Raw genomic sequence first — 16,232 nt, forward strand, 5'->3', positions numbered from 1 at the left:
ATCAATCGCGAACAATATAAGAAACTGCAATGTATAGTTAAAAAACAGTACTTGAATTGTCCGACCGAATGTATGAGTGAGTCGAAATAATCCTAACAGTGATAGGTGTCTTCACACAAACTCTTTCGTGTTGCGTAGCCATAGTCCAACATTTACTTAAACTTCCCGAAACAGCTGTAGAAACGCATAAAATATTAATCAAATGCCAGTAACAATCGGAAAGGAAGTCTAAAGGTTAATTCACATTGACGTCACTGAACTAAACGTAACAGAACGTCGAAACATTCCTCAGTGCTTTTCAAATTGCGACATTCATACAGACCGTCCGAACGGAACCAGAATGATTCTCACTGTGCTCACTCATACTGCAGTAATAGATTTTACTGCTTTCATTGCCTCTGCGACACTTTGTGAAATTTCTGCGAAGACTTTTATATTTTTCCTATGAGTGTGATTCCATAAAAGTAGCCAAGTATCTGAGAAGCAAAAATGATTTGGGTTTCACAATACCTGGACAAATAAAAAGCCTACACAATCGATAAATTAGAACATTAATTGGTAAAAAAGAAATAACAATACTTTCTCATCCCCTGTTGTTAATAGACTTTACTCCGTGTGTCTTCTTTCTCTTTCCCAAGATGGGAGGAGAGAATGAGGAGCAAATATGATGCATCGCAAAAATAACTCAAGGACAGACACAGATTTTCACAATTCCAGAATCCATTGTGGATCTTAATTTTTTTGGGGCGCAATAATTGATTCATTAAATTCAAGAGTGTAGCCGCATGAACTCAATTCCTTCGCCTTATGCCATGGGCAGACGGCTCGTACAGTCCATGAAAAACGCATCAATCACCATGGATAAACCAGGCTCTTACAACGTGATGAAACGGCTGTGACCGACAACTGCATCGACATCGGTGACTCTATGCGGTATGAAAATGTCTAAATTCTAACTTCGTCTTCATCTTGGGACTCGGTGGTGAAGGAATCAACTGAAATTCGTTCGACGAAGAAAATTAATGGAGATGGAGATTTGAATCCTGAGAAAATAATGGAATCTGGCGCTTTTCTAATAAACTCTCAAAGCTGTCGCTACAGTGCATCTAGAACGATACATCGTTATCTTAGCAACGATCGACCACACAGCCACAGATGCAATTTGTGAGTATATTTTTCCACCGACCTGGATCTCTGACATTTTTCTATCTGTGACTTAGAACGACGGGACGAGTACTAGCTACAGTGTGTTGGCTCAGAGTGTAGATGGCCGAAAGATACACGGCAGAAATATTGAAAGAGGAACAGAGTTTATGTGGCCACAATCCCGCAATTTAATGGAGTCAGAGTCCATTGACCTGCCAGTTCACGTACCCTAATACATACAGTCATGCTTTATTAGGAAGCAAGATTAACCTGTCAATTATGTGTGCAGTACAGTTATGAGCAACAGTGTCTGAGCTAGTCAGCAGGTGCATTACGCTAACTTCCTATGATTTCGGTTTGAGTTTGTGCACCGATCCGTGAGCAGGTGCTACAACCTGCCGAAGGCCGAGGGCTGGCCGGGGTGGCGAGCGGTTCTAGGCGCTACAGTCTGGACCGCAACGGTCGCAGGTTCGAATCCTGCCTCGGACATGGATGTGTGTGATGTACTTACGTTAGTTAGGTTTAAGTAGTTCTAAGTTCTAGGGTAATGATGATCTCAGAAGTTAAGTCCCATGGTGCTCAGAGCCATTTGAGCCATTTGAACTATTTGAAGGCCGAAGAATGCGCCGCAACGTATATGGCGATAAGAGGCTGCTGATATCATTTTCCAAAATGTTTGAGAAGTTGATGTATTCTAGAACAGTGTCTCACCTGAGCAACAATACAAAATAGCGTCGGTTGGCATTTACTGCGGCTTGTCTGAGGGATTTGACTGTGTGAATCACAATATTCTCCTAGATGAATTGAAGTTTTATAGGGTTGATGGTATAGCTTACCAACGGATAACGTCGTATCTAACCAAAAGAATGCAGGAAGTTGTATTTAATAATTCAAGAAATATAGTCCAGGGACATATTTCTGACTGGGGAGAAATCACGTATAGGGCTCTGCAAGGCTCAAGGTCAGGTCCACTACGGTTCCTCATGTATGCAAACGATATTCCGTCCAATATAGAACAAGCAGAATTAGATAATTTGGGGATGGCTGTGATATTGTAATCAGTCGAAGCATACATAGGGAAACAGAAAAAAATGGTAAACTAAGTTTTTAAAAGCCGGCCGGTGTGGCCGTGCGGCTCTCGGCGCTTGAGTCTGGAACCGCGTGACCGCTACGGTCGCAGGTTCGAATCCTGCCTCGGGCATGGATGTGTGTAATGTCTTTAGGTTAGTTAGGTTTAAGTAGTTCTAAGTTCTAGGGGACTGATGATCACAGATGTTAAGTCGCATAGTGCTCAGAGCCATTTTTTTTAAGTCCTTAAAAGTATTTCTTACTGGTTTTCTGCGCATCTAGGGGTACTACACTTAGGGTAAGTGTAACACGTGATGATAAAGTAATAAATACGGTGGAAACATCAAAATTCGCAGGTGTCCATCTCGCTGAGAATTTAAACTGGAGAAATCACATGTCGGAAGTCCTAAAACAGCTTTGTCCAGCATCATTTGCACTTGGAATCATTGCAAATCTCGGGGAGTGACTACACAGTAAGGTGACATATTTTGGAATAGCGTTCTGGAATAACTCATTTTTAAGAAAGAAAGTCTTCGTTGCCCGAAAACGTGCTCTAAGGATACTATGTGGCGCTCTTGTAGACGCCTGTTTAAGGAGTTACACATTCTGACTGTTTATTCCCTCATGAAGTTTGTTGCAAATAATTTAAATGGTTCAAAACGAGCAATGATGTAGATAACTACAATACCAGAAGGAAAAATGACATTCATTACTCCACTTTAAGGTGATGTGTACCACGAAAAGGGGTGCACAATTCCGCTACAAAAATTTTTTGATCGCTTACCCAGTGATATAAAATATCTGACCAACAGCAAAGTAAAATTTGGAAACAAACTGAGAAAGTTTCACCTTTTACTGCGCAGAAGAATTTCTATTATTGTATTGTGTAAAAGGTGGCGGGGAAGGAAGTTCTAACTTACATTTGTATATCATTTTTATCTTTTGTCATTTAAAAAAGCCATTAGAAATGTTCAGCATGTAGGCTTATGTACAAAATTAATTTGTAATGTGAACGTAAAATAATTCTTCTCGGCCGGCCGCTGTGGCCGAGACGTTCTAGGCGCTTCAGTCCGGAACCGCGCTGCTGCTACGGTCGCAGATTCGGATCCTGTCTCGGGCATGGATGTGTGTGATGTACTTACGTTAGTTAGGTTTAATTATTTCTAAGTCTAGGTGACTGGTGACCTCAGATGTTAAGTCCCATAGTGCTCAGAGCCATTTGAACCATTTTGACTCCTCCCGCACTATTACGTTTTATTGTGCAAAGTGATCCATGGAACCTTAAACTAAGTAACTAACGCTCCGGTGGTGGATCCCGCACAACACCAGACACTGCACTTGAATCGTAACTGAAAACCACTGTTTAAGCAAACGGCCCTTAGTTACCGAATACTCCTCGTGGAATACCGATGGCTGGTAAAAAGCATACTCATTTTGCCTGCCCGGTTGGCCGTGCGTTCTAACGCACGGCTTTCCGGGCGGGAAGGAGCACCTCGTCCCCAGCACGAATCTGCCCGGCGGATTTGTGTCGAGGTCCGGTGAACCGGCCAGTCTGTGGATGGTTTTTAGGAGGTTTTCCATCTGCCTCGGCGAATGCGGGCTGGTTCCCCTTATTCCGCCTCAGTTACACTATGTCGACGATCGTTACGCAAACAAGTTCTCCACGTACGCGTACACCACCACTCTACCACGCAAACATAGGGGCTACACTCGTCTGGTGTGAGACGTTCCCTAGGGGGGAGGGGGGGGGGCGAACCGCACAAGGGTTAAGTGGACTGCAGTAGTCGTCGTGGGGTTGTGGACCACTGCGGCTGCGGCGGGGACGGAGCCCCTCCGTCGTTTCTTGGTCCCCGGTTAACATACAATACAATACTCATATACTCATTTTAATTGAGCGTGCCGCTTCTTACTAACACAACCAGGGCGCGTCCGGTCAGCACACTCTTTTGTCGGGCAACATCCGTTAGTACAGACACTTCTTACCTCTTTTTCACGGAATTTCACTATCAGTTGTCGGGCGTTGTGCTTCTTCTGCCGTTGACCGTCAACCGCTGAAACACTGTCACTGTGGTCAGTTTGCACTGCGAGAAGTCACTGCGCGGAGTAGTGGCAGAGTAACGAGCGGCCGGAGTGGCGGAGTGGATGCTGGCTGGCGCCGCACGGCCGTGCTGGTCAGGCTGCGCCGGCGTGGCTTTCGCGACTGGCTGGCCGCGCGCCGCCCGCCGCCTGCCGCCCGGTTATCTGGAGGCCGCAAGGCCGGCCGCCAGCTGTGCGCTGGCGGGCACACCGCCGCGTCATCGCGAGGTGCTTTCCACCTGACGGCCGCCGCCACCTCTCGGCGACGCCTCGGCTGGACCGCCGACGCTGACGTCACCGACCCGTTTGTGGCTACGCCGTTCTTCTCCTGCGCTCACTCACTTCCCCGATACGACGGCGCACGGTTTCGCTCGAACTGACCCGCGGCTACGAAGCGCGACGGGAAAGTCAACACCTCAAAACAGAAGACCAATTTATTTGACACTGAACCGCCAAAGAAACTGCTTTAGGCTTGCCTGTTCAAATACAAAGATATGTGTACGTCTGCCAGAGACGGCCCCTGCCAGGCAGACTACAGTCAAGACACCCCTGTGTACCATATTACACAAGCACTTGCAGGCGCAACCAAGAGGAAAACAATTCTTCAAAATAAACAGAACTTGCTAGAGACTAATGCGAACCTTTTTCTGCAGAGGTCGCCTCGCAGACACAGGGAAAGTTGGAGTACTCCGCCGACCTCCACCGGCTTTGTAAGGCCAGCGCAGAAGCAGTACAGCCAGTTCCTCGCCGAGCTAGGACCAGCTCCACAGACCTCACCGACGCTGTTGATGAATAGTCATCTACATGTTATTTGTTCTCTTTGTGTGTATATAGTGATTGTTCGAGAAGTGTAGTTCAGTTTCAATAAACGACGTTATACTGAGTGTTCTACAATACTGTGTATTCTTCAGTGGTGATTGTAGAACACTCAGTATTATGTCGTTTATTGAAACTGAACTACACTTCTCGAACAATCACTATACAGGGTGTTGCAAAAAGGTACGGCCAAACTTTCAGGAAACATTCCTCACACACAAAGAAAGAAAACATGTTATGTGGACATGTGTCCGGAAACGCTTAATTTCCATGTTAGAGCTCATTTTATTACTTCTCTTCGAATCACATTAATCATGGAATGGAAACACACAGCAACAGAACGTACCAGGGTGCCTTCAAACACTTTGTTACAGGAAATGTTCAAAATGTCCTCCGTTAGCGAGGATACATGCACCCACCTTCCGTCGCATGTAATCCCTGATGCGCTGATGCAGCCCTGGAGAATGGCGTATTGTATCACAGCCGTCCACAATACGAGCACGAAGAGTCTCTACATTTGGTACCGGGGTTGCGTAGACAAGAGCTTTCAAATGCCCCCATAAATGAAAGTCAAGAGGGTTGAGGTCAGGAGAGCGTGGAGGCCATGGAATTGGTCCGTCTCTACCAATCCATCGGTCACCGAATCTGTCGTTGAGAAGCGTACGAACACTTCGACTGAAATGTGCAGGAGCTCCATCGTGCATGAACCACATGTTGTGTCGTACTTGTAAAGGCACATGTTCTAGCAGCACAGGTAGAGTATCGCGTATGAAATCATGGCGGTGAATCGAGGAAGTACAGTACATACTGACGAAACTAAAATGAGCTCTAATATGGAAATTAAGCGTTCCTGGACACATGTCCACATAACATCTTTTCCTTCTTTGTATGTGAGGAATGTTTCCTGAAAGTTTGGCCGTACCTTTTTGTAACACCCTGTATTCACACAAAGAAAACAAATAACATGTAGACGACTATTCATCAAGAGCGTCGGTGAGGTCCATCGGAGCTGGTCCTAGCGCGGTGAGGAACTGGCTGTACTGCTTCTGCGCTGGCCTTATAAAGCCGGCGGAAGTCGGCGGAGTACTCCAACTTTCCCTGTGTCTGTGAGGCGACCTCTGCAGAAAAATGTTCGCATTAGTCTCTAGCAAGTTATGTTTATTTTTGAAGAATTGTTTTCCTCTTGGTTGCGCCTGCAAATGCTTCTGTATCTCATATGGCACACAGGGGTGTCTTGAGTGTAGTCTGCGTGGCAGGGGCAGTCTGTGGCAGACGTAACAAAATGTAGACAGACAGAATACGGCGCAATGGTCGGCAACCCTTATATAAGACAACAAGTGTCTGGCGCAGTTGTTAGATCTATTACTGCTGCTACAATGGCAGGTTATTAAGGTTTAAGTGAGTGTGAACGTGGTGCTATAGTCAGCGCATGAGTGATGGGACAGAGCATCTCAGTGGGAGCGATGAAGTAGGGATCTTCCCGTACGACCCGTCTCGTGAATATCAGGAATCTGGTAAAACATCAAATATCCGACATCGCTGCAGCCGGAAAAAGATCCTGCAAGAACGGGACCAATGACGACTGAAGAGAGTTGTTCCATGTGACAGAAGTGCAACCCTTCCGCAAATTGCTGCAGATTTCAGTGATTGGCCATCAAGAAGTGTCAGCGTCTGAACCATTCAACGAAACTTCTGTAAAACATCTGGGAGTATGCGCACGCAACGATTTGAGGTGGACTGACATATAAAATTAATTGCTGGTAAGGCGAGTGCCAGGTTGAGATTCATTGGGAGAGTCCTTAGAAAATGCAGTCCATCAACAAAGGAGGAGGCTTACAAAACACTCGTTCGACCTATACTTGGGTATTGCTCATCAGTGTGGGATCCGTAACAGACCGGGTTGACAGAGAGGATAGATGGGATCCAAAAAAGAGCGGTGCCTTTCGTCACAGGGTTATTTGGTAACCGTGATAGCGTTACGGAGATGTTTAGCAAACTCAAGTGGCAGACGCTGCAAGAGAGGCGCTCTGCATCGTGGTGCAGCTTGCTGTCCACGTTTCGAGAGGGTGCGTTTCTGCTTGAGGTATCGAATATATTATTTCCCCCTACTTATACCTCCCGAGGAGAACACGAATGTAAAATTACAGAGATTCGAGAGCGCACGGAGGCTTTCCGCCAGTCGTTCTTCCCGCGAACCATACGCGGCTGGAACAGGAAACGGAGGTAATGACAGTGGCACGTAGTGTCCTCCACCACACACAGTTGGGTGGCTTGCGGAGTATAAATGTAGATGTAGATCTAGATGTAGAACATCATCCATATGGGCCTTCGGAGCAGAAGCACATTCGTGTACCCTTGATGTCTGCACGACACAAAGCTTTAAGCCTCGCCTGGACCCATCAACACCGGCGCTGGACTCTTTATGACTGGAAGCATGATGCCTGGACGGACGAGTCTCGTTTCAAATTGTATTGAGCGGTTGGACGTGCACGGGTATGGAGATGACCTCATGAGTCCATGGACCTAGCATGTCATCAGAGGAGTGTTCAAGCTGGTGCAGGCTCTGTAATGGTATGGGGCGTCTGAAGTAGGAGTGAATGGGACACATGATACGTCTAGATACGACTCTGACAGGTGACACGTACGCAAGCAGCCTGTCTGACTACCTGCATACATTCATGTCCATTGTGCATTCCGACGGACTTGGGCAATTCCAGCAGGACAATGCGACACACCAAACGTCCAGAATTGCTACAGAGTGGCTCCAGGAACACTTCTCTGATTTTAAACACTTCCGCTGGCCACCAAACTCCCCAGACATCAACATTACTGAGCAAATCTGCGATGCCTTGCAACTTGCTCTTCAGAAGAGATCTTCACTCCTTCTTACTCTTAGGGATTTATGGAAAGCCCTGTAGAATTAATGGTGCCATTTCTCTCAAGCACTACTTCAGACATTAGTCGAGTCCATGCCACGTCGTGTTACGGCACTTCTGCGTGCTCACGGGGGCCCTACACGATATGAGGCATGTTTACTAGTTTCTTTGGCTGCTCAGTGTTTTTAGATACAGAAAAAACAGTCTTGGTTCCGCAAGATAGGTTTATTTAATCTTCACATGTGACGCGTTTCGCCTTTCTAGGCATCATTGGACAATCTGGTGAAATTACGAACAGGTATAAGTGTAAATTGCTATTACAGACAACAATAAATGAATAAATCAAAAATAACGTAAGGAAGATAAACATCGATTGCATATGGAGCAAAGGGTCACATTTGTGTTTCAGACGGTGGAGAGGGGTATAAGTTTCAACTCATAAAATGTTGAACCATGACTGAGTTTACCGAATAAAAATTCTTGATAATCGTGACTGAGGCGCGCAATGTTTACGTTTTAAAATTTCGCATAGTATTGGATTTCCTAAGCCTCTGCCGTCCGTTCATGCTAGTGAAAATCGTTTTTGAATATCTATTGGTGTTCCAGAGATTATTGAAGGGCTTATTTCAATAGTGGTACAAGTCCATTACCTCCACTTTTCTGATTATACTGCTTCTAACATTAATTATCCAAAGAAAATGAAAGAAAGGTTCATCTCTAGCAAGAAGACATATGCTTGAATATTTCTGGTATCTCAACTGCAGATTTTTCAGCTCTCATTTAACTTTAGTACTCTGTATCTCAAAATGAACAAAAATGGACTTGTACCACTATTGAAATAAGCCCTTCATTTGAGGTGGCAGATTTAAGTGAGACACCCTGTAAATGATTTGAAAATGGACACAGGTGTCCGAAACTAGTCGCTATCAAGATATGAAAAACAGGTACTTCTTAATGCACGTTATGACGACATTAACAAACACATGCCAAAAAGTGAAACACTGACCACAATACAGTTACCTACCATCACCTCACAGAATGTCCCAGAGCCTTTTACGAAACTCTTGCCATACTCTACAGTAGCAACCTGTACACAGGTTATTACTCACAGCAGTAGAAAACGCCCGAAGTCTTACTTTTACTGAAACCTGATAAACCACCCTCGCAGACTTCATCATATCGATCATCAGCCTCAAACCAGTTTTCAGCAAAATCTTTGAAACAATTCTTACCCAACGAATCCATCAGCATCTTGCTACCCATTTCCAATACCTTATGTGGCTTTCGTCGCAACTATTTCATCGACGACCAACTTCTTTAACTCATCCACCTAGTATACCATCAAATGAATAAACGGAAGTTCGTCATATTTGTCTCCCTTGATATCCAAAAAGCCTTCGACCAGGTATGTCATTCTGGGCTGTTCTTCAATCTACAAACCGATGCACTCCTAGGTCAAACTTATAGCGTCCTTCCTTGAACACTGTCGTACATATGTCACAATCAACCACGCCTGCTTCCGCATCTTTCATCCTGCTGCAGGTGTGCCTCGGGCTCTGTCTTTTCACCCCTCCTTTACATCCTGAAGACTGTAGACGTTGCTAAACAGTCACCCCAACGTACCCCCTGCAATATGCTGACGACACTCCTACCTAACAACTCATACATCCTTCAACTCTCACACGCCTCGCTCAAACGCCACCTGAGTCTCCTAGTTGAGTGCTGTAATACGTGGAAACTTAAAGTAAATCCACAGAAAAGCCAAGCGACCATCTTTAGTCGCACCATTTCGTGTTTCTGTCATCCAGATTTTCATCTCTCTATATACAACCAACCAGCCCTCTGACTGACACAGTGAAGCATTTAGGACTAATTAAAACTAACATGGAACGCACCTCACCTTACCACCCAACGCAAAGCTCAAAACCGACTAAAAGTGTTAACAGGCCGCACCTGGGGTCTACATCCTTCTACAATTATCCTCATCGATAAATCCTCCATTCACCCCATCTTAACCTATGGGAATGTTGTCTGGGTATCTGCCTCACCAAAATTCTATAAATCCCTTGAAATCCTGGAAAGATATGCATTCCACCTCGCTTACTTTCCCCAACTCGCATTGTGTACCAAACCATCGTCCTCCCAGACATTTTCTCTTCCTACAGCACCTTCGGATCCGATACATTTTTAGCAAAACCTAGTCCTACCACCCAATTTCCCACCCACTAACTACCAATCCAGGTACATCGTGGCACAACTACATCCATATTCCACCTTCCGAGCACTTCCAAGCCTTATCCAACTCCTCATGATGGAATTTTAACCAAATCGCACTCGCCAACGATGAGATCCGCCCCGACACTTCTTTCCAACACTAATTACAACGCTCCACCTCACACCATACGCCCATTTTTCCATTCCCCCTTCATCTGCCTTGCTGACTTCTAGTCGCTACCCGCTGTTCTACAAGGCCCCATAGTCATACCATCGCACCTTCGTCACGACAATTTTTTCACGTGTCACCTAGCATCATCAGTGACTACGTTTTAACTGTAATATGAAATAGTCATACGAGTTTTAAAAACCATCAATATTTTACACTTATGTGTGTTTTACAAAATCCTCGTTTACTGTTACTTGTTTTTATACGTCGTCCACCTGTAGTGCTCTGGCGATTGGTTGTTGACGCATAGAGCATGAAAGACAGTGGAATGGTTTACAAACTTAATTAGTGGATTTTCACCGATTCCCAGGGTTACTTGACTGAATGATGAAAGTGTGCCCTCCTAACGGACGTATAGAGCTGAACATGTATCTCAATGTTCGTTAACCACAAACGAAAACAGTGACTGCAAACGTGCAGATTAATCAAGAGGCTCAAACATTGAATACAGCAATGGTGGACATTAGACGCGCGATCGTGCTGATGTTTGCAAGCACAGACCAAGAAATGCTACTTATGATCATCATAATTATTCACAAGCAGTCGTGGTCAACGACGCTGTCATGTGAATAGCTCTGCCATAGATAATCTGAGGACGCAATACTACTGCAACTCCAGAGAGATTCGTTTCCTAGGTTGCGCGGTCATCTCCGTCTCCATTGTACGTGGCTCATATGAAAAAAAGTCCACAGCACAGCGTGTCTCCTTATCCGCTCTCCTACGTGCATAACTAGTGACTCACAAATTTTCACTGATTTCTATGCCCTGCTATCATTTCCCGCCAACCACTACATGCCCTCTAACAGCAAAAAACGGATAAGAACTGGTCCAATAGCATGGACCCTTCCAACACACAAAATACCGCCAAGACAACGCATCACGGTACAATGCCAGTCGCCTATCCGCTTCTAAAAAACGGCCACCGCAGTTTCGTCTCTGTCACATCACTGATTAATTTACCAATGGCACGTTTTCATGCCCAGCACCAGCCTCAGATCAGAGGTGCTCTGAATCTAGACATCAGCTCACAAAGATAGGCTGTTCTTTTCTGCAAGCTGTGTTTCTTTCGGAAAATGAGCGATTGTAATCTAAAAACAGCTTTCAGTAAAACAATGGGGAACCGTGGTCTCCTGGTGCTAGCGTGGCGTCCCAGCAACAGTTCGGCTGTTGGGTAGGGTTTAGGCTATACACAATAATGTGTAATAGGGTGCTGCATAGAAAGTGAATTACCATCCCATCTCTGTAGCAACTGAAGAAACTTCTATCGAAAGGGGCACACTTATCATTTGTAACCTTGAAAAAAAAATTGCTGTGACAGTAAAACCCTCCTCACACCCTTACGAGTGAGAGTGATGGTGAGAATCGGTGGCAAAAAAGCATAACTCAAGGACACGTGGAGCACGTTCAGCGGAGTTTGGTATACATACTAAAACGGTGTCGCCATTTTTTGGCTGGGGCGTGGCATTGAAATCAACCTCTCTATCTAATACGAAGGGAGTGTACAAGGCAGAAATCACTAGCAGAAACAATTGTAGAAGATCAGTACATCAAGTGTCCTTCATCCCGTCTCCCGACTGTATGTTTAGCTATATATCCTGATTTAGGCAGAGTATAGGCAGTTCTTACTGTCTACAAGAGAATAAATTTTTTTGATTACAACAACCACAATGACAACCTCTTAAGTTTCACACGAAGAATATTTATTGATTAATGACCTATTTCGGACTGCTTGTCCATTATCAAATCAGCCATAAATGTATGTTTTACGTCACACCAGTTATACAAGTAAAACACTGGCCATGAAATCACTAACCGTGATAATAAAAAAATGGCCTCCACATGTACTCATCGCTGTCAGAGTGCAAATCTTTTCCCACTATCATGCTTGATGGTTTCATGTCCAATGTTTTCCATGTATGACAGGTGTAAAGGAAGACATACATTTATAGCTGATCTGATAATGGTCAAGCACTATGAAGCCGGTCATTAACCAATAAGTATTCTTCCTGCGCAGCTTAAACGGTTTTCATAAAGGTTATTGTAATAACTAAAAAAGTTACGGACCTCCTCCGAATAAATTTTTGTCTGGTATCTCAATACCTGTTTTTACCTCGCAACAGTCTTCGGCTCAAGCTACGCCTGGCGAGTCTTTGTGCAGGTAAAACGAATTCGTCACGACGGGCAAGGGACCTAATACTCTCCGCACACACGAACATTGTCAAAAGATGGCCAAGCCGCCCTGGCCACGCCATGGAGGATTTTCCTTCTACGAGGGTGAGTCAAATGAAAACCTTAAATTTGTAATAACAAATCGAAATTTCGCCCCATTATCCTGTAAGTTGGTAAGCGTGCTACGAAAAGCGTGCAGAATGGCCTGTAGGTGGCATCATAGTGCAGTTGCACACATACTGTCGCAGTATCAGTATAAAGATAGCCGCCCCACTTGCGACTTGCACCAGGGAAGAACAGCGTTCTATTATTCGGTTTTTGCGTAGTGAAGGTGTGAAACCTATTGAAATTCATCGACGAATGAAGGTTCAGTACGGTGATGCATGTTTGTCACAGCAGCAAGTCTACGAATGGAGTAGGAAGTTCGCAAATGGTGTGACTTCAGTGGAAGATGCTCGTCGTACAGGTCAGGCACAACGAGTTGTGACTCCACAGAACATCGCAGCAGTTGAAGCCATACTGAAGGAAAACCGCCGAGTGACACTGAATGACGTTGCAGCATGTTTGCAGATTAGTCATGGGTCAACACACCACATTGTGCATGATGTGCTCCAGTTTCACAAAGTGTCTGCAAGATGGGTGCCACGGCAGCTGACTCCTGAAATGAGAGAACGACGTGTTGATGCTTGTGAAGAACTTCTTCGGCGCTTTGAACGAGAAGGTCGTGGCTTCCTTGCAAGAATCGTTACTGGGGATGAAACCTGGGTTCATTTCCACCAACCGGAAACGAAGAGAGCGAGCAAGGAATGGCGCCATTCCTCATCACCAAAACCAAAGAAGTTTCTAACAGAACCATCAGCAGGGAAGGTTATGCTGACTCTCTTTTGGGACGAAAAAGGCGTCATTTCGGAGCATTACATGCGTAGAGGGAGCACTGTCACCAGTGCATCATACACAGATCTCCTAAAAAATCATCTGCGGCCTGCAATCAAGTCAAAGCGACGTGGACTGCTGTCAGCAGGTGTCCTTTTGCGACATGACAATGCAAGGCCCCACACTGCCTGTACAACAGTTGCAACAATCACAAACCTGCACTTTGAGTGTCCTCCTCATTCACCATACTCACCAGACCTTGCCGCAAGTGATTTCCATATGTTTGGACCACTCAAAGACGCTCTGATGAAGAGGTACGCCACGCGGTGCATGAGTGGTTGCGCGGACTACCAAAAGAACTTTTTTCTAAAGGAATTTATGCACTTTATAAGCGCTGGAGGACTTGCATTGAGCGTGGGGGAGATTATGCTGAAAAGTGATACAGCTTTGTACCACTTCAGCACAATAAATAATATTAAAAAATTTATTTAAAGTTTTCATTTGACTAACACTCGTACATAGGCTGCTTGCCACATCTCCAAAGTCGATTTTCTGAGGTCACTTGGAAAGTAAAAGCATTATCCAAGGTGCCTATCTGGCCTATGACACAATTTCCCGTCGCAGACTTCAGGTACGCCCCTTCTTTTGCCCCTTCTCGAAAAGTTGTGATCAAGTGACACCAGATGTATTGTGATGTGTTTTATGAAAGCTTAACTGGGTAAGGTTCCATAGCCAGAGTCAGTTAGCTGACATAAATGTTTTTCTAGGTATCGTAATGCGTCGTAAGAAAAAAGATAATGTTACTGCAACTACACTCATTTGTATAGTGTAGGCATTGTTGGCAGCTGTCATTATGGAATTTTCATGACATGTTAAATTTGCTTAATTGAGTTAATTATTATGAGAGAAATTGCATCGAAAACATAGGAATAAAGTACTGCTTATTCAAGAATAAAAGTTGTTTCATATTCAAAAGGTACACTGACGTTAGACTGCGCAAGTCCCAATTCTATGAATTTCAGACACTTCATCAATTGATAGTTAATTAGGGTCGATGAAGAATGGATGTAGTGTTATAAACTGCAATCATCGTTATATTTATTTTGTGTTATGTTATTATCTATTTATGAAAGTTTTTTATCTACTACAGTAAGATGACTATCATCCACTTTCCACTGGAAATGCTGTATTGGCATACGAATGGACTCCAGACAGTGGTCGGTGCTAGTAGAGAACTCTGTCCACTCAAATAATCAGCGTCTGTCAAACTAATCCTAAGTGCAGCACGCTGCAGAGGTGTGATCGTGGGATGGAATAGGGGCTATGAGCGTATGATCGTATGATCCATCTCTTCATTATGATGATGGAAAGCATATCAGGGAGGAATTATGTACAGACATCAATAAAGGCAAATGAGAATATCCGATAGTGGCGTTACTGGCGATTAACGCTACAGTCGAGGATATTATGGTTGCAGTTGTTTAAGACACTGGAGAATTGGTGAACGTTATTTCTAGCAGCATATTCCACAAGATATCTCAGAGGACCAAGATAGCTACCTTTCAGGGGCAAAACTGTAACATGTTGAAGCTGTAGACACACAGTCCCAGCAAAAAAGGATACATTCACAGTTAGTCATTCAGCTAGGACATGCAGCGATGAAATGTACACTTCTGGTGATGAATAAATTAGTAGTCGACAATATTCTAGGCCATGAGTGTGTATGGAGAGGAATGTAAAAATCGACTTCTCTGTGGGCAGAGTTCTTTACCAGATGGAGCCATCATACAAGTATACTTGCTATGGAAGAAGGGTGAGCATGTCACATACTACAGAGGGTCAAGCATACATTTCATTATGGAGCACAGTGGATGGACTCGGATGTTTCCAGTAAATGTAATATAAGTAATTTGATTGTCAGACCAAGTACAACAGAAGTTAAGTGACCGAGAACACCTTGCGATTCAAGAAAACCGACAGTTGTCAGACTCCATGAACAAAAATTACAAAGTATTGAAGGAAAAACCAGAAATTGTAAAAGGATATATATTTCATTTAGATGTTTTTCCTCATAGAACATACTCTCATATCGTCAACCAAATCCCATAGAAACAGCTGCAGGCAGTAGATGAACAAATAAAAATGATGCTCAAAAGGTATTTGATTGAAGTGTCAATAGCCCCTACGCAGTCTGCTGCTATTGGTGCCCAAACCTGCCAGAAAAGGATACCTTGTTTTAGATACCCAAGTGATTAATAAATTAATAATTCCATTAAATGTGTTTTTTGTGCGACTCTATTGTCATAATTGACACATATTATGGATTGATTAGCTACATTTTAAGAAATTATTAGTCATTTGCCTTACATGCCAGTCCAGTTTATGCCAGCAGAGTTGACGTCTTAACGAGAAGAGAGAAACGAATGCGTACATCGAATTCCAAAAAATACCAAATGAAGATTATCAATGGGAAGATAAGACTAGAATGGCTTTAAACAATCTTAACAGACCAAGCCAGGAAGAGGAAGATTGACTATGATAAGAAACGGTTACATATTAAGCACTTCTGAGTTGCATTATGAACCTGTCCAACTTCGTCGCGATGTCGTGCTGTTAGCAAAGGCACTCGCATCGGTCGTCTGCTGCCATAGCCCATTAACGCCAAGTTTCGCCACACTGTCCTAGCGGATACGTTCGTCGTACGTCGCACGTAGCAGGTACGATCAATAAAGGTCATACAAATTATACCAAAAAGTGCGATGCAG

At 44.2% G+C, this 16,232-nt stretch overlaps 1 protein-coding gene across 4 annotated transcripts in view; it reads right to left on the minus strand.

Annotated features, from left to right (window-relative positions):
• LOC126251895 (uncharacterized) overlaps positions 1-4,435 on the minus strand; it is a 247,780-nt gene extending 243,345 nt beyond the window's left edge. For all 4 annotated transcript variants that reach the window (XM_049952609.1, XM_049952610.1, XM_049952608.1 and 1 more), the window contains exon 1: positions 4,198-4,435. The gene's annotated coding sequence lies outside the window, so the exon portion shown is untranslated. The remainder of the gene's footprint in view (positions 1-4,197) is intronic.
• Positions 4,436-16,232: the final 11,797 nt, after the last annotated feature.

The sequence above is a fragment of the Schistocerca nitens genome, chromosome 4, assembly GCF_023898315.1.
Source record: "Schistocerca nitens isolate TAMUIC-IGC-003100 chromosome 4, iqSchNite1.1, whole genome shotgun sequence".
NCBI lineage: Eukaryota > Metazoa > Arthropoda > Insecta > Orthoptera > Acrididae > Schistocerca > Schistocerca nitens.